The following is a 21,586-nucleotide window of genomic DNA, read 5'->3' as shown; positions in this document are numbered from 1 at the left end:
TCATAACTCATATTCAAGAACTGATATGTGTTTCATGACAAAAAAGCTATGTAAAATGGTGCACAAAGCAAAAATCCACCCTAAATTAATATCATCCTTTGGTGATAAATATGAAGGGTTCTAAAAGTGAATTCATTTGGAGGCTCCAAGATTATCTGTTACAGAACAACTTAATTGTAGAAGAAGCACGAAAGACCCTTAAGTATTATTTCAAAGAAAATGATAACATAGAGACAAAAGAAACCATGATGTGGGCAGCCTCAAAAGCAGTAATGAGAGGTTTCTTTATACAGAAAAAAGCAGAAATAAAAAGACAAAACGAGAAGAAAACCCAAGAAATAACTCAAGAAATTAAGAAAAAAGAACTGGAATTGCAAACAAGACAAACGGATAAAAAGCTGCAATTAGAAATAAAAAGCCTCAAACAGCAAATCTGGCAGAAGTGGATTAAAGAGCTAGAACAAAAAATGAAAACTGCAAAAGTTATTTAAACCTTCCAACATGCAAATGAAGCTGGAAAATGGTTGGCCTTCAAACTGAAGAAGAAGAAAGAAATGTTGGTGATAAATAAACTAAAAAAGGGTAAAGACTACATCACAGACCAAAAAGAGATTAAAAAAACGATCATGGAATATTAGGGAGACCTATATAGGAGTAAAAATAACAATGTAAAAGATATAAAAGAGTATTTAGACAACACCACTATTGCACCTTTTACACCCCAGTAGAGAGAATTGTTGGATCAACCTATTACAATTCAAGAAACCAAAGAAGCCACAAAATCATTAAAATCAGGGAAAGCACCGGATGGGTTCTCTGCCCAATATTACAAAGAATTTGTAGACATCTTAGCTGAACCTCTGCAACAAATAATGAATAAGATCAAGACTGGAGAACTACCCCACACTTGGGATGAAGCGACCATCACTCTGATTCCAAAAGAGGGAGGAGACCACACAACTCCAGCCAACTTTAGACCAATCTCTCTTCTAAACGTGGACTATAAGATCTTTGCCTCTATATTAGCCAAGCGGCTAAGGAAGTGTCTGGATGAATGGATACACGAGGACCAAAGGGCAGTTAAAAGATATTAGATATGTGGTAAACATCTTAGAACATTATGAGGTCCACAATGAGAAAAAACTTGCTCTAGTTTTCTTGGACATAGAGAAGGCTTTCGATAATGTTCAGTGGCCATTGATAAAACAGACATTGGAAAAGCTGGAAGTGGGCCCGAAATTTTTGGAATGGACTATGGTGATATATTGTAAACAACATGCAAAAATTATTGTAAATAGTGAAAGAACAGACCCCATTGAGATACAAAAGGGAACTCGACAAGGTTGACCCCTTTCCCCCCTCTTGTTTATTATGGTTTTTGAATTGTTATTCCATAATATAAGAAAGGAGGTTAATATAAGAGGAGTTAAAGTAAAAGGTAGCGAATTTAAACTGCATGCGTTTGCAGATGACCTATTAGTATCATTGAGCAACCCATTAGAAGATATATCAGTTCTACAAAAGGAACTAGAGAGATTTGGGAAGACATCAGGTCTAAAAATGAATAAGGAAAAACAGTAATTGTAACAAAAAAAACATGAAAGAGGGAGAAGAAATGGAATTGAAAAAGATTTCTGGTCTCCAAATAAATAAAAAGGTGAAGTATTTGGGTATAGAACTGTAAAAAAAAAAAAAAGAATACAGATTTATTCAAATTTAATTATAACAAAACTTGGACAAATATTAAAAAGGAAATGAAAAGTTGGACGAACATCAAATTATCGCTATTGGGAAGGATAGCGGCAGTTAAAATGACAATCCTCCCTAAATTATTATTTCTTTTCCAGTGTATCCCAATTTTCCAAAACAATTCGGTTTTCTCTAAATGGCAGAAAGATATAAATTCTTTTGTGTGGGAAGGGAAGAAACCACACATAAGATTAAAATATATGCAGGACTCGGTAGACAGAGGAGGTTTTGCACTTCCAAATCTAAATCTATACTATGAGGCCAGTGGAATGATCTGGCTAAAAGATTGGCTAGAGTTGAAAAACAACCCCTTGTTAAAATTAGAAGGTTCAAACTTAAGATTTGGGTGGCATGCTTTCTTGTGTTACGATAAAGTTAAGGCAAATAAGGATTTTAGAAACCATCTTATTAGAAAAGCCATTTATAGAATCTGGATGAAATACAAGAAGCTGATTTGTAATAAAATTGCAATATGGTGTTCTCCCCATGAGGCACTCTTAAAAACAGATCCATTAAGAAATGAAAACTGGCTGAAATATACAGATCTGTTGAAACCTCTAAAGCAAGCAACATGGGAAATGAAATCGCTAGAGGAACTAAAGAAAGAGGGGAAGATAAACAACTGGTTTATGTATTTTCAACTAAATGAACAGTTTTTAAAAAGACCTTAAAAAGAGGGGGTAACAAATAAAAAAATCAGATTTGGAGGAAATGATCTGGGCAAAAAACGGGGCAACAATATCAGCGTTATATAGATGCCTTTTGAAATACTATACTGAAAGCGAATTAGTGAAAACAGATATGATTGCATGGGCACAAGATATTGGGAGACCATTGAACCTGGAGCAATGGGAAAGATCTTGGACTAAAAGAATGAAATATACCCTGTGCCAAGATATAAGAGAAAATTGTTATGAATTGTATTATAGATGGCACCTTGCACCTGTGAAATTGTGTAAAATTTATGGAAAACATGATAGCAAATGCTGGAAGTGTGGGAAAAAGAGAGGGACACTATTTCACTTTTGGTGGGGGTGTCAAAAAGCAAAAAGAGTCTGGAGAACCATTCGTAAAACAATTAACAAAATATTAAATATAAACTTAGAGAATAAACCTGAAATTTATTTGTTAAATATGCTTAATGATGAATTGGAAAAGAAATATGGTTGTGTGTTATTCTATATGATACTATGTGTTGCAAGAATGATATATGCAAAAGCTTGGAAAAGTAAAATTGTTCCAAAAGCGGAAGAATGGATATTGAAATTGCAGGAAATAATAGAGTTAGATAAACTGTCAAGAAAATTGAGAAATGAAAAAATGGCTAATTTTTTGGATAAGTGGAAACAGGTATTTGAATATATAGAAAACAATTTGGGAAAGCAGGCAACTAGCATATTAAAAGACTGGTAAAGAAATAAAAATGAAAGAAACGAATAGTTGTATGGTAGAAGATTCAATAAGTCATAGATGTAAAGATAACAAGATAAACGGTACAGACAAAAAAGGAGGAGTATGATTTAATTTTAACATTGGTCAACCTATTATTTTGCTTTTCAGATATTAAAGAGGCTTACAGTAGCTAGGCGAAACTCAAAAGCAAAATTGGATCCCCCTGCTCAGCAAAATGAGATTTAAATAAAAACTGACGATATCTTGATATAAAAAACCGAAACTAAGAACAGGGGAAATGCATTTGAGGACTTAACAATTTCCTAAGAATGAGATAGTAAACAGGTTGGACTGTGATAGCAGGAAGTTTTTATGTTTTATTAATACTACATGTATATCCATTGGTATGTAATGCTTCTGATATATGTGGTTATATGTTTTATTGTGTATTTGTTTGTGTAATGTTTGTGGTTTTAAAATCAATAAAACTTATTTTAAAAAAAAGGGGAAAAAAAGAATAGACCTTACTGTTAGGAAGTTCCTCCTATGTTGAGCTGGAATCTCTTTTCCTATAGCTTACTTCCATTGCTCTGGGTCCTAGTCTCTGTAGAAGCAGAAAACAAGCTTGCTCCCTCCCCAATATGACATCCCTTCAAATATTTAAACAGGGCTATCATATCACCTCTTAACCTTCTTTTCTCCAGGCTAAACATCCCCAGCTCTCTAAGTCATTCCTCATAGCGCATGGTTTCCAGACCCTTCACCATTTTAGTTGCCCTCCTTTGGACACGCTCCAGTTTCTCCACATCCTTTTATAATAATAATAACTTTATTACGGCCATTTGGCCAGCACAATTACAAAATTCCAATTTAAAACACAACATAGGTTCATAGGCAGATTGGAGAATATAAACAAATGACAGTCTATAAAAAGTAAGGATAAAAAGCAAGGATAGGACTGCACGATCAGGCAAACACACAACAATGAGTAGGCTGCTATCACCTCGCAAACAACTCTATCATATTATGTAATAGAGCACGACATTGATGACATATTAGTTCAAAATCACAATCATATCCCCTATCCAAGTAAGAGTTAAACTACAAAGTGCCATTAATCAGATGCAACTGATTGGGGTAACTTCATTAGACTTTAGTCCCCAACTAGATTAGTTTGATCCTTTTTGAATTGTGGGGCCCAGAACTGGACACATTATTCTAGGTGGGGCCTGAACAAAGCAGAATAGAGTGGCACTATTACTTCTCTTGTTTTAGACACTATACTTCTATTGATGCATCCTAAAATCACATTGGCCTTTTTAGTTGCCGAAAAGTACTGTTGACTCATGTTTAACTTGTGGTCTACTTGGAATCCTAGATCCCTTTCACACGTAGTTTCATTCAGCCAGCTGTCCCCCATCCTATATCTGTGCATTTAATTTTACCACCCTAAGTGCAGTACCTTACATTTCTCCGTGTTGAAGATATTTTAATAATAATAATACAATTTATTTATATTTTCCTGCCTCTCCCAGATGGATTTTGTTAGCTTTGGACCAGCTTTCTAGTCTATTCAGGTCATTTTGAATTTTGATCCTGTCCTCTGGGGTATTAGCTACTGCTCCTGATTTGGTGTCATCTTCTAATAGGATAACTATCCAAGTCCGTGGTAAAGATGTTGAATAGCACTGGGCCCAGGAGAGAACCCCACTGGACACCCCACTGGTCACTTCTCTCCAAGATGAAAAGGAGCCTTTGTTGAGCCGTTCGGCCGGTCAACCAATTATAAATCTATTTTACAATTACCTTGTCTAGCCTGTTTCATGTTTTTGTTTTATATACTCTTTAATTTGGTTAACTGCTATTAAGGGGCATAGCTATGAGATTCTATGATATGAAACCTTTTGATAAATGAACAGGTAACGCAATCCTATATATTCATATTATCAGACATAACTACAGAAAATGCCATCCTTTTGGATGCCAGAAGGTTCCTCTCATTCTTCAGAGGAAGAAGCAACTGCTGCCTTCTAGAAGATAAAGCAAAAAGGCTTCCAAAAGAACTGAAGCCTTGGGCAAGTCACACTCTCTCAGCCTCAGAGGATGGCCATGGGAAACCCACCCTGAAGGAACCTGCCAAGAAAACCCCTTCAGAGACTCCCATAAGGTCACCATAAGACCTGGAAACAACTGGAAGGCAGACACCAAGAACAACATTGGGAAATAGGTGCAAGCCTTGCCTTGGGAAAGTGTAATGACTGGGCTCCAGTCAATGGAGGTCTTCTTCAGGCAGAAAAGGGAGGTTTATGCAAATGCAGAGTGACATCACTGCTACGGAAGGCTCTCTTGACCAATCAGAGAGCAAGATGAAGGTTCTTCTGGAAGCTTCCGTGAGAAGGAGATATAAGGCCTGAGAGACCAGAGACAGTTGGGGGAATTGTGTCGGTTGGAGATCCAGAGAGAGAGTTAAAGAGCGGATCTTGGAAGTCAGTCTCAGAATTGGACGTTTAGGTCTATTTATTATTTTAATAGCTTGTATGAACTGAATATTATATACTTACAAATATTGTACATGCAAGATTCTTAATACCTTGTGTGACTTATATTTCAGGTATATTTGATTATATATAACTGCCCTGGCCCAGTGCTAGGGAATCCTGGAAACTGGAGTTTATTGTGGCATCAGAGCCCTCTGACAGAGAAGGATCAATGTCTCACAAAACTACATTTCCCAGAATTCCCTAGCACTGAGCCAGGGCACTTAAAGCAATCTCAGATTGGATTATTGCTGCAGTGTGTTTTGGACTTAGGTGACCCTTGGCAAGCCACACTCTCTCAGCCTCAGAGGATGGCAATGGCAACCCCTCTCTGAAGAAACCTGCCAAAGAAACCCCATGATAAGGTGCTTTAGGGTTGCCGTAAGTTGGAAACAACTTGAAGACACACATGAAGAGCAGAAAAATGTGCTATTTCTCAGGTTGCACATGGGAATGGGAGGCAGTGTGGTGCAGTGGTTTGAGTGTTGGGTTACAACTCTGGAGGCCTGGGTCCAGTGCCCCACTCCTCCATGAAACCAGCTGGGTCCCTTGGGCAAGAAGTCACACTCTCTCAGCCTCAGTGAAGGCAATGGCAAACCTCCTCTGAACAACTCTTGCCAAGAAAATCCCAGGAGAGGCTCCCCAGAAGTCAGCAATGACTTAGAGCCACTCCACAAAAAACTACAAAGCCTCAAGAAAGAGACAGCGTGGTTCAGTCACTGGAGCATTGGACTATGACCCTGGAGCCCAGGGTTTGAATGCCCTCATGGCCACAGAAACCCACTGAGTGACCGTAAGCAAGTCACACTCTCTCAGCCTCAGAGGGAGGCACTTGCAAAACCACTTCTGAACAAATCTTGCTAAAAAAAAAGCCTGCAAACGGCTTCCCTTATGGTTGCCATAAGTCAGAAACAACTTGGAGGCAGAAGATGACAACAAGAGCAGTAACACCACTAACAGGGGTTAATCACACCTCACAAGCCAGACAGAGAGAGAGAGAGAGAGAGAGAGAGAGAGAGAAAGATATTGACTATGTGTCTGGTCAGGAAAATGTGGGAGTTGTTGTCCTCAGTTCAGAGGGATTGGAGGGGCCTTACTGCAGGGCAGGACCCCTCCTCTTTCTGGCCATGTGGATGCTGGGAGATCTAGTCCAGGGAATACACTGTAAATCCCAGTGACAAGAGAAAAGTCTACTACTGCCTTTCAGATCCACTTTGCCCCAAATCCTTTATGAGGCCAGAAACCCCTTTGTTAGGAAGCGAACCCCGAATATCTCAGGAAGGCCCTATATCTCCCAAGGACCCCTCCCTCCAGGACCCCCTTCCACTCTTCCATCAGTCTCTCTCTCTCCCTGAAGGCCTCAAACTGCCAACTGCCAAGCGCTGAGACAGAAGCAGCCATTTTGTGCTCTGAAAGCCATTTTGTGTTCCAGCAGCCATTTTGTGTTCTAGTGGCCATTTTGTGCTGCTTGTGACTGTGGGGAATAATGTTCCAGAACCTTCTCTGAGGCCTCAGTTGAACAGAGGCCTCTCTTTCTCTCCTGAGGCTCCAGAGTCAGAAGGAGGCCAGGCTCCTTGGGCCAAAAGGAAGGAAGTGTGTCTCTTTGTGTGTCTTTTCTGAGAGGGTTTTCTTATTACACAGCTCTGCTCCTTCTGGGGATCATGGGTTTTAAAAGGGATCAGAAATGGGAGGATAGTTTTAATACAAGTCTTATTTTTCTTCTTCACAAACATTGGGCTTTGGCTTCTAAGAGGAGGCTAGTCCCCCAAAAAAGGCCAAAAGTGGCTCCTTCAGGAGGTTTTAAAAGTCTCCCCAGTTTTCTTATTAATAGATTTTCAGGGAAGAAGGAAGGTGGCAGACCAAATCATCTCCTGTTACCAATAATGATACATACAAACATACAAACAAACAACAAGAAAAAGAATAAGAATTATACAGACAAACAAACTTCTTATATTTTAAAAAAGCAAAACCATTTTAAACGGGATAAAAATTCGATTTGGGTGATTCTATCATTTCCCAATCGACTCAGGCTGTATCTGCACTACAGAAATAATCCAGCTCAAAACCGCTTTAACTCTTCTGTTTCCATCCTATGGAATCCTGGGATTTGTAGTTTGTTGTGGCATGAGAGCTCTCTGGCAGAGAAGGCTAAGTGTCCCAAAGGTACAATCCCAGGATTCCATAGCACTGAGTGGTTAAAGCGGTATCAAAGTGCCTTCTTTCTATAGTGCGGATGCAGCCTTCTTGGGAAAGGGGCTGATGCTGGGGAAAAGAGGAGGAATGCAGAAGGAAAGGAGGAAGGATGGACGGAAGGACGGACGGACAAACAAAGAGCCACCTGCAGCTGGATTGGCCTCTCTGAACAGTCAAGACCTGAGCTGGGTTGTGGATGATGGGCACTCTTAATATTAATATCTTTCACTATTGATTGAAGTTAAGGAGGGGATCAGGTTCCTCTTTTCAATAGCTTCAGGAAAATGTTTAGATGTTGTTAAGGTTTGGAAATCCTGTTTAGGGACATTTTTTGTTCTCACAGCCATCGGGTGCCATCATGAAAATGTTTCTGTGTTGTTTAGGTTCAGAAATCCTGTTTGGGGTCCCTTCCAACTTTGGGGCCTTTTCATCCTCCATTTTGGGTTCCCTGAAGGCCTCAAACTGCCAACTGCCAAGCACTGAGACTCAGGAGGCCATTTTGGGTGCAGGCAGCCATTTTATGCTGCTGGTGACTGTGGGAAATAATGTTCCAGAACCTTCTCTGAGGCCTCAGTTAAACAGAGGCATCTCTTTCTCTCCTGAGGCTCCAGAGAGAGAAGGAGGCCAGGCTCCTTGGGCCAAAAGGAAGGCAGTGTGTCCCTTTGTGCCTCTGGCCCTCCATTTTGGAAGGAAGGAAGGAAGGAAGGAAGGAAGGAAGGAAGGAAGGAAGGAAGGGGTCTGTGGGAGTCTGAGCAAGGGAGGCAGGGACCCAGGGCCAGTGGGGAGGCTGGGCTTTGGAGGTCGGGAGAGAGAGGTGGGGAAAGAGACCCTCCCTTTGGGCCCTAGCTGGGGAGAGTCCACCGGTCCTTGCCTCACCCTTTGGGAAAGGAGACCCCCTCAGCCCCCTGGACTCACTCCTGCCACTCATTCCTAGAATGGCTGGGACTCAGAGGAGTTTCCTAGGCATTGTCACCTTCTTCCCTCCATGGCCATTGGCACTGACCTTTCCCCATTGCCTTCCCTCCCTCAGCCCTTGGACATCCTCCTCCTTCGCACTCAGAGCAACCCTTCTCTACTGCTGAGGAGACGGCCTCTGACCCAGGGAAGCTCCGGCCATAAAGGATTGCAGAAGAGGCCTTTCTGGGGCTGCAAGAATCAGGGTCTTTGTACTGAAGGTAGGTCTCTATTCCTGGAGCTGAAAGAGGATTTGTTTAAATGCTTCAGTCCAGGATTGTGTGGAAGGGCTGCAGCTGAGAGAGTGAGCCCATGATTTGCAGGCATTAAGTCCCAGATTCAGTCTCTGGCAGCACTGTCTTCCCAGAAGGTGGAAATGAGATTTCCAGACCCAGACACACAGTGCGCCAGTAAGTCCTTTGTGTGGGGACTGTGTGTACGTGTTGTTTACTAGAGCTTTGTGAGATATTTGTTTCATGGAATTTACATATGATTTCACTTCTCAAAAATGACCACAGTCCAGGGTGCAATGTTCCATCAAAGACCTATACATTTATAGACTTTTGTTTTTTCAAATGCACCACATTCAGCGTTGTGCAGACTTTTTAAAAACATGCAAGGTAAAGTGAAGTGAATGTGATTTTGACAATAGGTTCATTCAGAAACAGTGCACACAAATGTACATGCATCAATTTCTGCGTGCCTTCAGGAAACAAAGAGAGGTGATGCACACCTCATGCTCCATCTCTGACCGAAATATAAACAAAGCAGTTAAGCTCAGATAAATGGTCTCATTTGCAAAAATAAAATAATTATTTTCACCAGTGTGTAAATGAGGAGGGGCCATGATGAGAGGAGGCCATGGATCAGATCCTTAAGGTAATGCAGTTCTTATCCAGCCCAGGAGCTAGAGCTTCTCCACCTGGGACATAAAGCAGGTCCTCCTCCTCTTCCTCTGTGTGAATGAGAAGTCAAATTCTCATCAGTGATGGTGACACAGCCTGAAAAATTTGCATTCCTGCATTTAAAAATCTGAGGAGTCCTGAATCCTGTTGGTTAACCCTTGAGTGTAGACTCACTCAACCCATAAGTGACTGCTGATGTCCACATATAGATAAATCCAACCAATTCAGTGATTCTGCTCTGATCAGGACTAAGCATAGGATACAGACTAGGATTTAGGCCAGCATGTGCCTGGAACAGGATATTCCCAAGCCAAGATGGCCAGGTAACATTTGGAAAGTGGGCACTCTCCACATGGGCAGAGACACTCTCCGAATTGTGACTTTTCTGCATGCAGAAGGCTGCCATGGGAATTGGGTGCTCCCTTCCCATCAGCTCAATCCTCTGATGCCCCCTGATCCTGGGAGGAGGGCTGGTTACCATGGAAGGGAAGAAACTTGAGAAGAGAGAGCTCCTTTCCTGCCCTGCCTGACCAGCGGCTTCACTGGTCGATGGAGTGCAACTGGTTTGGCCACTGGGAGAATGAGGGTCCACCATGGTGGGAGAGTTGAGTGTGAGGTATTAGAGAAGGATCCAGCTGTGTTTTGGTAGCCAGAAGGAAAGCATATGTGACCTGCATATGTCACCAGCAGGATGACAATCTTTGTGACTTTGAGTGCTGCAGGGTTTCTTGCCAAACCAAGCCTAACCCTGGTCTCTTTTCTCAGGAACTCAGGAACTTCATCTTGGCCCCCTCGTACACTGCTTTGGGATATCTTTTGCTGGACGTGATCCAAGTGCAAGGCCCCCAAGACCTCTCTACCTAATGGCCGACACAGGGGCCAAGTGGAGGGAGTTGGGCTCCAAGAGAAAGAGGTTGCCGAGGTACAACAACTCTTTTGTAAGTTGCCACCCTGACTATTAATTTCTTTTTAAAAAGTTTTTATTGAAAATATTAAAAATTACAAATGACAAAAAGACATATGACAATCCAATTACATTATGAAGCAAACCCCTTTATCTATTAGACTTATGTAGATTTCTTTAAATAAACTTCCTGGTTCTCCAGATCTCTCCAAAAATAAAAACCATTTTATTTTAACTGAACTCTTATCTCTTTACCAACTATTTACCAATGGCTTCTTAATACTTCTGAATAAAGGCTTGTATACCTGTTATCACGTTACTTTTCTATACTTTTTTCATTCCACCTTATACCATATACTATGTTATCAATATCACCACTGTGTTGTTTATTTATTTTTCTTCATATATTTACCTTCATATGTTCTATATTTCATATTTTCCAATATCATTTCAACTCTTTTGGCATATTCTACAGTACTCATCCCAAAAAATTCCATTCCTTAATATATTCCTTCCAAACATTCCACTCTTTATAGAAATTATCTAATGATTTATTATTTACAAAGTAAGTCAATTTATTCATTTCGAAAAAATCTTAACATTTTCTATCCCCATTCTTCAATTGTAGGACATTCTTCTTTTTTCCATTGTTTTGCAAACACTGACCTTGCTGCTATTATAGCATAGAGAAGAATTTTCTGACTATTAGTTTCATTTGTGTCCCAACTGGGCCACCTCATGAAAGCAAGCGGAGAACATACTGTCCCAGTGTGGCAGAGAGAGTCCTGGTTAATCCTCTGTCACCTTATTTTTTCAGGGGCTTTGAAAATGTCCTAGTTCTCTCTCCTCCTCGCACTTTGTCCCTTCAGTTCAGTTGCTGCAAAATGTGTTCCAAGTTCAAAAGATGTGTGCAGCTCAACAACTCAAAAGAGGAGAAGGGAGGAGAGAAGGGGCAGGGTCTTGCCCTTGTCAGGAGTTGGGGGCCAAATCAAACTGCTGTACCCTTCCTCACTTTTGTGATCTTCATCATTAACAACTTTGGCCATCTTGACCCCCTTTTGGTGTTGCTTATCCAGATGTGTCTTTCTTTCCCCATCTCTGAAATGCTGAGGGATATGGAAGAATATCTCTGGAGCTAAATTGAGGGTGGGCCCAGTGGCCCTCAAGGCCAGAGTACTCCCCAGAACTGTTTTTTAAAAATGAAATTTGCCTCTGAAATTAGGTGAGATATGGCTAAATGCACTATAATTCATTGGTGACTAAATGTACTATACATGTCTGGATAGTCAGTATCTTAATCAATCAATAATATCCCAGAAATGGCCTAAATTATATTCTTTATTATATTGTATATTATATTGAAAGGGTTCAAGACAATCTGGATCTCAGAGGCTTTAGCTTTTTGCTTGCTTGCAGAATTTAAAGTTTATTTGCTGGACTGAATTCTGAAGTGTTGAAATAATATTTGCAATGCACCATGTACTCCCCCCCCCCCTTTTATTGGACATTCTCTGGATGAGGGCTATTTTCTATTGCAAGTGACCTTTGCGGATGTGGCGATATATTTCACCGAGGAGGAATGGAAACTGTTGACAAAGAAGCAGAAACTTATGTACAGTTCTGTGATGATGGAGAATTATGAAAATGTGGCCTCTGTGGGTAAGGAAGCTGAATCCATTGCCCTTCCTGTGGAGACTGAGGGCCCTTTCATAATTCAATGTCAGAACGCTATAATTCCACTTTAGAACGATTGAATCAAAGAGTTGAAACAGACTGCAAGGACCATCCGGGTCAATCCTCTGCCATGCAGGAATAGGCATTCAAAGCATCTCTGAGAGATGGCCATCCCGTCTCTGTCTAAAAACCTGCAAAGAAAGAGCACCAAACTCTGAGGGAATATGGCGCAGTACAGACCGTCAACAAGCGGCGTACCAGCACCGGTATTAGGGTTGGGAAGAGCGCATCATGTACATGCTCCCTAACCTTAATACATACCAGCAGCGCCATAATGCCAGCGCCCTGTGTACATGGGCACTGCTATTATGATGTCACGCACGCACCATGTCTAAACCTGAAAGAGCTCCTTCTGGGCACGCACCTCGTTCTCACAGCCACCAAACGGCTGCGAGAATGATGGCAGGGAGAGAGGCCCCTTTCTGCCATAGCTCTGGCTCCCATGGTGTCCAGGGGCATGAAACCCCAAGGACATCCATTTCCAGGCCACAGGGAAGCAGCATTTTGCCGCTTCTCCATGGCCGGAATTGTGGTGGATTGGGGCCTCTTGGCTGCCAGTATCGCTGCCCTGGCTCAAATCCTCCATGGAAAGGGGCAGCTGCAGACCACCCCTTTTCCATGGTCAGTACTGGGCCTATATTCCACTGCTGAAGAGCTCTTACTGTCAGGAAGATCCTCCTAAAGTTTAAGTGGAATCTCTTGTCCCTGTGGCTTGCATCCATTGTTCCATGTTCTTTTTCTGGAGTAGCAGAAAGCAAGCCTGCTCCATCTTGAATATGACATCTCTACAAACATTTCAATAGGGCTGTCATGTCCCCTCTTAACCTTCTCTTCTCTAAGCTAAACATACCCAGCTCCCTAAGTCGTTCCTCAGAGAGCATGGTTTTCAGACCATTCACCATTTTGGTTTTCCTTCTCTGGACATGCTCCAGCTTCTCAGCATTTGTTTGAATTGTGGTGCCCAGAACTGGACACAGGATTATTGCAAGTGAGCCCTACCAAAACAGAATAGAGTGGCATTATTATTTTCCTTGATCTTGACACTGTACTCCTATTGATACAGCCTAGGATCACATTGGCCTTTTCAGCTGCTGCATCACACTGTTGACACATGCCCAACTTGTGCTCTACTACCATTCCTAGTTCCCTTTCACACATTATTTAATTGTCAAAACATATTCCTGTGGAATCTTGGAATTTTTAGTTTTAGTGAGGCACTATTGTTCTCCACTTTGTAAGGATATCCAACCCTAAACTGCTAATTCTGGAATTTTGTGGGAAGGAGCCATGGATATTAATGCTTTTTGCCCCTAAATGGTCCTCAGCCCATTCCTGAACAAGTTTCCTGGCTTTTGTTTCCACTTTTCCAGGCTCTGGAGAGGCTTTGTGGGAAAAAGGCCTCCCTTGGCCCTGCAATGGCCCAGAGAGGGCCCAGCAGTGCCAAATGGCCTCCACTTCCCCAAAGGGATGCTGTGGGATATTGAGGGGCAAAATATTATGCCATATTTTTAGGCAACACAACGTGGGGTTGCCTCAAGATCCTGTGGCAGCCAATGTGACTCTCCCCAATCCCCAACAGTAGTCCATCCCTGTCTTGGAGTTGTCTTAAAGCTGTTTTAAGGCTCTCCTTGAACCTCACCAAAACTGGAATCCAGGTCCCAGCCCCTTTATTCTGGTTTTCCTAATGCATTATTTGTAAATTGATTGTCCTGCCTTTCTCAAGAAATGAGTCTCAAAGTGTCCCTTTTGTGCATCACACTCTGTGGGTGTGTGTCCGTGATAGAGAGATGGAGGGAATGTGAAAAACAGAAAAGCAGGAAAGAGATGGTGAAGGTGAAATGCTGAAGCAGTGCAGATGACCAAGAGTGAAGGCTGGAGAGCAGAGAGAGAAAGGGAAGGGAATCAGGCCTCTGGGAGCCAGGAGGGGAAGGCAGGAGCAAAGCCAGGATCGCCTAGCTCTGTGCAGACAGGAAGGGGTCTCTAGGAAGGGCCAGGAGAGGGGCCTTGGGGATTGGGAGGCAGCCACCAACTCGACAGATTTTAAGACCTGAACTGGTGAGAATTGGTTCAGGCCCTTGTTTTCTAACATATTTAGCAATTATGAGCAATGTCTATGAAGAGAGGAAAGAGGGACACAAAAAATTTCCTTTTTCTCTAATGTTTCTTTTCCAACCTGAGCTTGCTTGGCTCCATGGTTGATTCCAGAAGTGCTTTGTTACCCGAAATGCTGGAGTCTGGGGAGGACACCCGCAAGTGCTATGCTTTTAGGGGAATTTCATGCTTAGCTCAAAGGAGAGATTGAGGCAACAGTGATCTCGGGATTCATCCCAACTATATCAGGCCCCAAAGCACACAGACTCCAAAGGCATTTCAAATAGGTTTCTGTGTTTCATTTAAGGGGAAAGCAAAACACACACACACATACATCTAAGTGTTCATGAACATACACAAGAACTAGGTAACAAAGGTGGTCGTGGTGAATAGTGCAAGGCTTTGCTAATGGTAATACATTACCTAGATGGAACTTGATTGCAATTGCTGAGGGTCCAGAATGGGGAGAGAAGTCAGTAACTCCCATGACAAGTGAGGCTGGCGAGTGTAGTGAGGTGTTTAGCAATGTAAACCAATGGAGTGTCTCTCTGCAACTGGACTGATGCTGAAGACTAGTCAGTTGGGGCTGATATTTATACTGAAATTGTTGCTTGGGGGCAGAAACAAAACATTCGAAAAGGTTTAAATTGCTTTAGAATGTTTCCTGGGTGGGGAAAGAATTGTCTGAAACTGAATTAAATGCAGTGGGTCCTTGGTGGAAATTCTTCAGCCAAAAAGGATCATCACACTGGCTCTCAGGCCCTTCTTGGCTCTGAATTTGGGTCCCATTCACAAGCCAATGTATAGCACAATCTGAAGGTGACACTCCCAGAGATCAACAATAACATAGCAGAGAACAGAAGAAAATCTCCAGATATAGGTATTGGCAATGCACTGACTATTTGCCACACTTAAAAATAACTCATAGACACAGTTGATTTCCTCCAAGTCCTTGGAGGTTCTTTATCTTGAGTTGGAATAGAAAACAAATATGTACCAGCTCTCCTCACTGACTTCCATCAACTTCACAATCTCTTCTACACCCAACTCCAACCCACATCAGTCCGCATGTGAGCTGTATACTGTATTGGTTGTGAAGCATCTCCTTGTGTCACACAGCATGAAGCATCCTCTGCAGTTAGCTTGCATCATGCCTTAGGGTCTGGATCAGGACTCTATGGCCGTCTCACAAGATACGATGCCACTTTTCAATCAAAATATTTTTACATATATTTAATGGAATTTTTTCAACTGCCTGATTTTCTGTTTCCACTGATTTCCTTATGGCAGTTTCCCTACAATCTCTTCTTTGCAAGCTCCTATAAGTAAGGATACAACCATTATATGGATTTGGGGGCATCCAGAACAGGGTCATGTCGGGTCACTCACACCAACTTTATTAATTTAACCTGAAATAGGGAGGGGTGAACATAGAGCTAAATCCTGGGGTAACACCTTCCTCTCTTAACGCTGAGATTCAGTCTTCTCTGTCATTGTTCTCCTTTACAGAAGAACTCGTCAGTCGTGAGCGAATCCACACAACAAAGAAGTTACATAAATGCCATCACTGTGGGAAAAATTTTGCTTACAAGTCAGTCCTAGTCATGCATGGGAGAGTCCACACAGGAGAGAAGCCATACAAATGCCAACATTGTGGGAAATGTTTCTCTCAGAAGTCAGACCTAGTGAAACATCAGAGAGTCCACACAGGAGAGAAGCCATACAAATGCCAGCATTGTGGGAAATGTTTTTCTTTGAAGTCAAACATAGTGACACATCAGAGAGTCCACACAGGAGAGAAGCCATACAAATGCCAGCATTGTGGGAAATGTTTTTCTCGGCAGTCACACCTAGTGAGACATCAGAGAATCCACACAGGAGAGAAGCCATACAAATGCCAGCATTGTGGGAAATGTTTTCCTCAGAAGGCACACCTAGTGACACATCAGAGAGTCCACACAGGAGAGAAGCCATACAAATGCCAGCATTGTGGGAAATGTTTTTCTTGGAAGTCAGTCCTAGTGATGCATCGGAGGGTCCACACAGGAGAGAAGCCACACAAATGCCAGCATTGTGGGAAATGTTTCTCTCAGAAGTCAGACCTAGCGAAACATCAGAGAGTCCACACAGGAGAGAAGCCATACAAATGCCAGCATTGTGGGAAATGTTTTTCTTGGAAGTCACAACTAGTGACACACAGGAGAAAAGCCACACAAATCCCAGAAGTGAACTAACATTATTTTTGTCAAGAATTGTGATGTTTTGTGTTAGGTGTGTCTGTCCATATGTCTGTTTATGTTTTTAAATTTTATTTTGTTAGGTTTAGGTTCTAATTGCTATTACTATATATCATTGCTTTAGTTTATAAGATTGACTGGGGATTATTGGTCGTGGTATAGGTTAGCTGAATAGAGGGGTGGGATTTGTTGCAGCTGGCTAGTATAGTTATGGCAATGATAGCTTTTGGAATTTGTGGGATGTTGGTTGATGAAAGTTAGAGGCCAGTATTAACAGAAAGGGCTAGTCTATGGGAATGGCAAAAGGGGCCTTGTTACCTGTGGGGCATAGACTGTGGGTATTGGAGGTGGGGGCTAGGTTTGAAAGAGGGTGGAGTTTTAGGTTTTGGGGTTTAAATGTATTCTTTGGCTTGAGGTGGGCAGTTCTGACTTAAATGCTGAATTTCTGACTATGCGTTCTTAATAAAGTTCTTTGTTGTTTCAACACACTGTACTCATTGATGCACAGAAGTTCTGCATTTGCACAAAATCGACACTTTCTTCTTTCCTCAGGCCTTAGATCCTTTCCTAGCCACAAAAACAGAGGCAAACACACATAAATTTATACACACACACACACACACACACACAGAAAGAGCTATATGTACAAAGCAGAGCCTTCCCAGCCTTTCCCTCCTGAGTCCAGCTCTGTAGCTCGGGCTCCTTTCCGGAAGGAAGAAAGGAAGGAAGGGAGGGTGTACTCTTTCCCTTCTTCCAAAGGCCGACAGTGGAAAAAGCATCAGCAGCAAGGGCCTTTCAATCCCTGCGCATGCTGAGGAGGGGCCTTTGGGGCATCTATGCATGCACAGTCTGAGCCCCTGAAGCCATTACTACCCTCACAGTCTGTTCAGAGGGAGGGAGTGAAGTGGGGATAGCCCTCGTCCATTCAGAGGAATGGCTAGAGGGTCTTCTGGGGGAGAGTTGGGGTGTTGTAAGAAGGCTGGAAGCCCCTCTTCTTCCCCCAAAGAAAGGCAGGGGGCCTATCAGGCCACCTGTTCTTCTTTCCTTCCCAGCTCCTCCTTGGGGGTTTCCTTGGGACCCAGGTACTTGGGGAAGGGGGTATAAATAATAAATAAATAAATAAATCTTTTATTTGTATCCTACTTTTCTGTGACAAGACAATCAAAGCGGCTCACAACACATTAAAATCCACATTTACAAAATTATGTCCCAAATTCCCCCCCTTAAAACAGGATTAAACATGTTAAAATATCTATTAAAAACACAATAAAAAATACAGCGAGGACAAAGCAGTGGGCTAATACATGATGTGGGGGGCAGTCATTCTGTGGCCGGCACTTTTATTCAGGAAAGGCCTGCCGGAAGAGATCTGTCTTGACAGCTTCTTTAAAGTTGTCTAAGCTGGCAATTTGACGGATCTCGTCTCACAGACCGTTCCATAGTTTGGGAGTAATTGCAGAGAAGGCCCTGGTTTTTAAAGGCTGCAATAGATTCCTCCCAGAGGACCTGAGGGTGCGGGGCAGATTATGTGGGAGCAGGCGATCCCTCAAATAGGTTGGACCCAAGCCATGCAGGGCTTTAAAGGTTATAAAAATAATAATAAGTTAATAATAAGTTTTATTTCTATATCGCTATTCCAAAATTAGATCACAGCGGTGTACAAAACATTCAATATGCAATACAAGATAAAAATGCAATGATCAATACTCAATTCATACAAAGGCTAATAAAACATTACAAAATACACATTCCATATTAAAACCGATAAAACACAATCACGGCAGCTGAAATATTTGAAGTTATCACACAATTATAGGGAAGGATCGCGTTAACATGGGACTTCGGGGAAAGCTTGATGAAATAGAAAAGTTTTCAATCTCTTTTTAAAGAGATCTAAAGTGGAGGTGGCATGGAGATCCTCTGGAAGGTTGTTCTAGATCCCAGGTGCTGAGATGGAAAAAGCTCTCTGTGAGGTTGACTTATATCTGGAGGAAGGGATTTTCAGCAGATCCTTACCAGATGACCTGAGAGTGCGGGGCGGATTATATGGGGAGAGGCGGTCCTCCAAGTACCCCGGGCCCAAGCCATTTAGGGCTTTATAGGTCATAACCAACACCTTGTATTGTGCCCGGAAGCGAACAGGCAGCCAATGAAGGTCTTTCAGAATCAGTGTTATGTGGTTGGCCCTGGAACATCCAGAGACCAACCTGGCTGCCATATTTTGAACTATTTGAAGCTTCCGAGTTTGGTACAAGGGTTGCCCCATTTAGAGCGCATTGCAGAAATCCAATCGAGAGGTTACCAGAGCATGTACCACAGTTTCAAGGTCCCCCCGGTCGAGGTAGGGTCGCAGCTGGCGTATCAGTCGAAGCTGATAACAGGTGCCCCTGACCGTCGCATCCACCTGAGAAGTCAAGTGGAGCGACGAATCCAGGAGCACTCCCAGACTGCGGACTGTGTCCTTCAGGGGAAGCGTGACCCCATTCAGGACAAGTGGACAAATTACCTCACCCCGACCAGGAGAGCCTATCACAAGTACTTCCATTTTTTCTGGATTCAGACTGAGTTTGTTTTCCCTCATCCAGCCCATTACCAACTCCAGACAAGCATTTAGAGGAGAGATGCCATCCCTAGTCACTGCATCAGTCGGAGACACAGAGAAACATATTTGGGTGTCATCAGCATACTGATAACACCGCGCCCCGTGTCTCTGGATGATCTCTCCCAGCGGCTTCATGTAGATGTTAAATAGCATGGGGGACAGAATGTCTCCCTGAGGGACACCAGATGTAAGTGCCCTCCTGTTGGAGCACACGTCCCCCAGCTGCACCATCTGGAATATACCCGAGAGGTAGGAACGGAACCACTGGAGTGCAGTGCCTCCGATTCCCAACTCCCCCAGGCGTTCCAGAAGGATACCATGGTCGATGGTATCGAAAGCCGCTGAGATGTCCAAAAGCACTAACAGGGACACGCTTCCCTTGTCCATGCCCAGACAGAGATCATCGACTAAGGCAACCATGGCCATCTCAACTCCATAGCCCGCCCGGAAGCCGGTTTGAAATGGGTCTAGAAAATCTGTTTCTTCCAAGATCCCATGAAGCTGGAGAGCAACCGCTCTCTCGATCACCTTCCCCAGGAAAGGCAGCAGTGATACCGGTCGATAGTTATTCCGTGATAGGGGGTCCAGGGAGGGCTTTTTTAGCAATGGTTTTACTATTGCTGTCTTTAGACTTGATGGAAATTGTCCCTCCCTGAAGAATGAATTAATTATACAGCGGAGCATGGAAGTAACTGCCGTTCCTCCTTGAGCTGCCAACTATGAAGGACAGGGATCGAGAGAGCAAGTCATCTTCCTTACGCTTTGAAGAATCTTGTCCACTTCCTCGGTACTCTCAAACTCAAAGTGATCCAATTTAATAGAGTCCACAAAGTCTCTGGATACCTCTCTTATAGGTTCTGGCAAAATACTGGCGTCGAGATCAGCCCTCAGCTGAGAGATTTTATCCGCGAAGAAGTTGTTAAATTCATCACAGCAGGCTATCGATGGTTCTAAAATAGGGTTCAGGGGAGGGGGCAGTTGAGTCAGCCTTGTAGTTGAGTAACCAACACCTTGTACTGTGCCTGGAAACGAATAGGCAGCCAGTGTAGAGATTTTAGGATGGGTGTTATTCGGTCACTCCTATTTTTTCCGGCGACCAGCCTGGCTGCCTCAGTGTCAACTAAGGAAGGCATCTCCCCTCTGAATGAATGTCTTGAGAAAGTAAAGGTCTAGATGAGGAAAAACAGAATGAAGCTGAATCCAGATGAGACGGAGCTGCTCGTTGTTGGAGATCCTAATCCAGATATGGAGGTTTGTCACCTGCAATCCATCTGTGGATGGGGTCACACTTCCCCTAAAGGACTGTGTTTGCAGTTTAGGGGTGCTCCTGGATCCATCGCTCCAGACGTTGGCTCAGATAGATATGATGGCCATGAATGCCTGTTATTAGCTTCAGTTGATACGCTAACTGCACCCCTTCCTGGAACCTGAAGAACTGAAAACTGTAATGCACACACTGGTGATATCCCCCAACCCTGAAGCCAGGCCATCAATAACAGAGTAATACACAGATTAACATGGGAATCACTTCTCCTTACCCAGGATCACACAGTGTGTGTGTGTGTGTGTGTGTGTGTGTGTGTACCCATTCTCTTCCAGGTCAGCATTCTCTAAAGATGGCAGCCACAGATATCAGCGAAACATTAGGAATAAACTCTTCTAGAACATGGCCACATAGCCCAAAAAAGTACTCCTGGTTTGATTTTTTTTTAAGCCAGACTCAAAATAGACCCGTTGAAGAGCTTCTCTTTGATACTTGAACCTCTCAACTTGTGTATAGGGAAGATATTACACATTATACTATTTCTAGATGAAATGAGATTCAACCATAACAGGTGGAACTGACTGGATAGAAGTCAAATCGGGGAAAATGTTTATAATGGAGTCTCAAAAATGTAATAATAACAATTTATTAAGCTTTCCACTGCTATTTATAATTTTCCTGGAGGTACTGTTAAACAAAATAAGAGAAGATTAATCAATTGAAGGATTTAAACTGAAGGGGGAAGAGTATAAATTAGGTGCGTATGCAGACGATTTGGTCCTGACTATTTCAAATTCAGAAGAGAGCATTGAACATATTTTAAAAATATTAAGGAAATTTGGAAAAGTAGCGGGTTATCATGTAAATATAGAAAAAACAAGCATTTTGACGATGAATCTGAATAAAGAAGAAAGGAAGTCCCTACAAGAAAAATCAAGTTTCAATATAGTTAAATCAGTAAAATATTTAGGGGTAATATTAATATCAAAAATATAGAATTATTTAAGAACAGCTATGAAAC

The 21,586-nt window shown here is 42.5% G+C and overlaps 1 protein-coding gene and 1 pseudogene across 2 annotated transcripts in view; one reads left to right on the top strand and one right to left on the bottom strand.

Moving 5' to 3' along the window:
* LOC149301537 (uncharacterized) overlaps positions 1-17,313 on the top strand; it is a 34,390-nt pseudogene extending 17,077 nt beyond the window's left edge. Inside the window, exons 5-6 of the transcript XR_016272214.1 lie at positions 11,455-11,467; positions 16,136-17,313. The product of XR_016272214.1 is annotated as an uncharacterized LOC149301537 (transcript). The remainder of the gene's footprint in view (positions 1-11,454; positions 11,468-16,135) is intronic.
* LOC149301532 (uncharacterized) overlaps positions 1-21,586 on the bottom strand; it is a 247,346-nt gene that overhangs the window by 28,434 nt on the left and 197,326 nt on the right. The window lies entirely within an intron of this gene.

This window comes from Sceloporus occidentalis, unplaced genomic scaffold, assembly GCF_023333645.1.
Source record: "Sceloporus occidentalis isolate IW3139 unplaced genomic scaffold, rSceOcc1.0.p SCAF_21, whole genome shotgun sequence".
Classification (NCBI taxonomy): Eukaryota; Metazoa; Chordata; class Lepidosauria; order Squamata; family Phrynosomatidae; genus Sceloporus; species Sceloporus occidentalis.
Note: the sequence above shows the minus strand (reverse complement) of the source record. Positions and strands in the feature narration are given on the sequence as shown.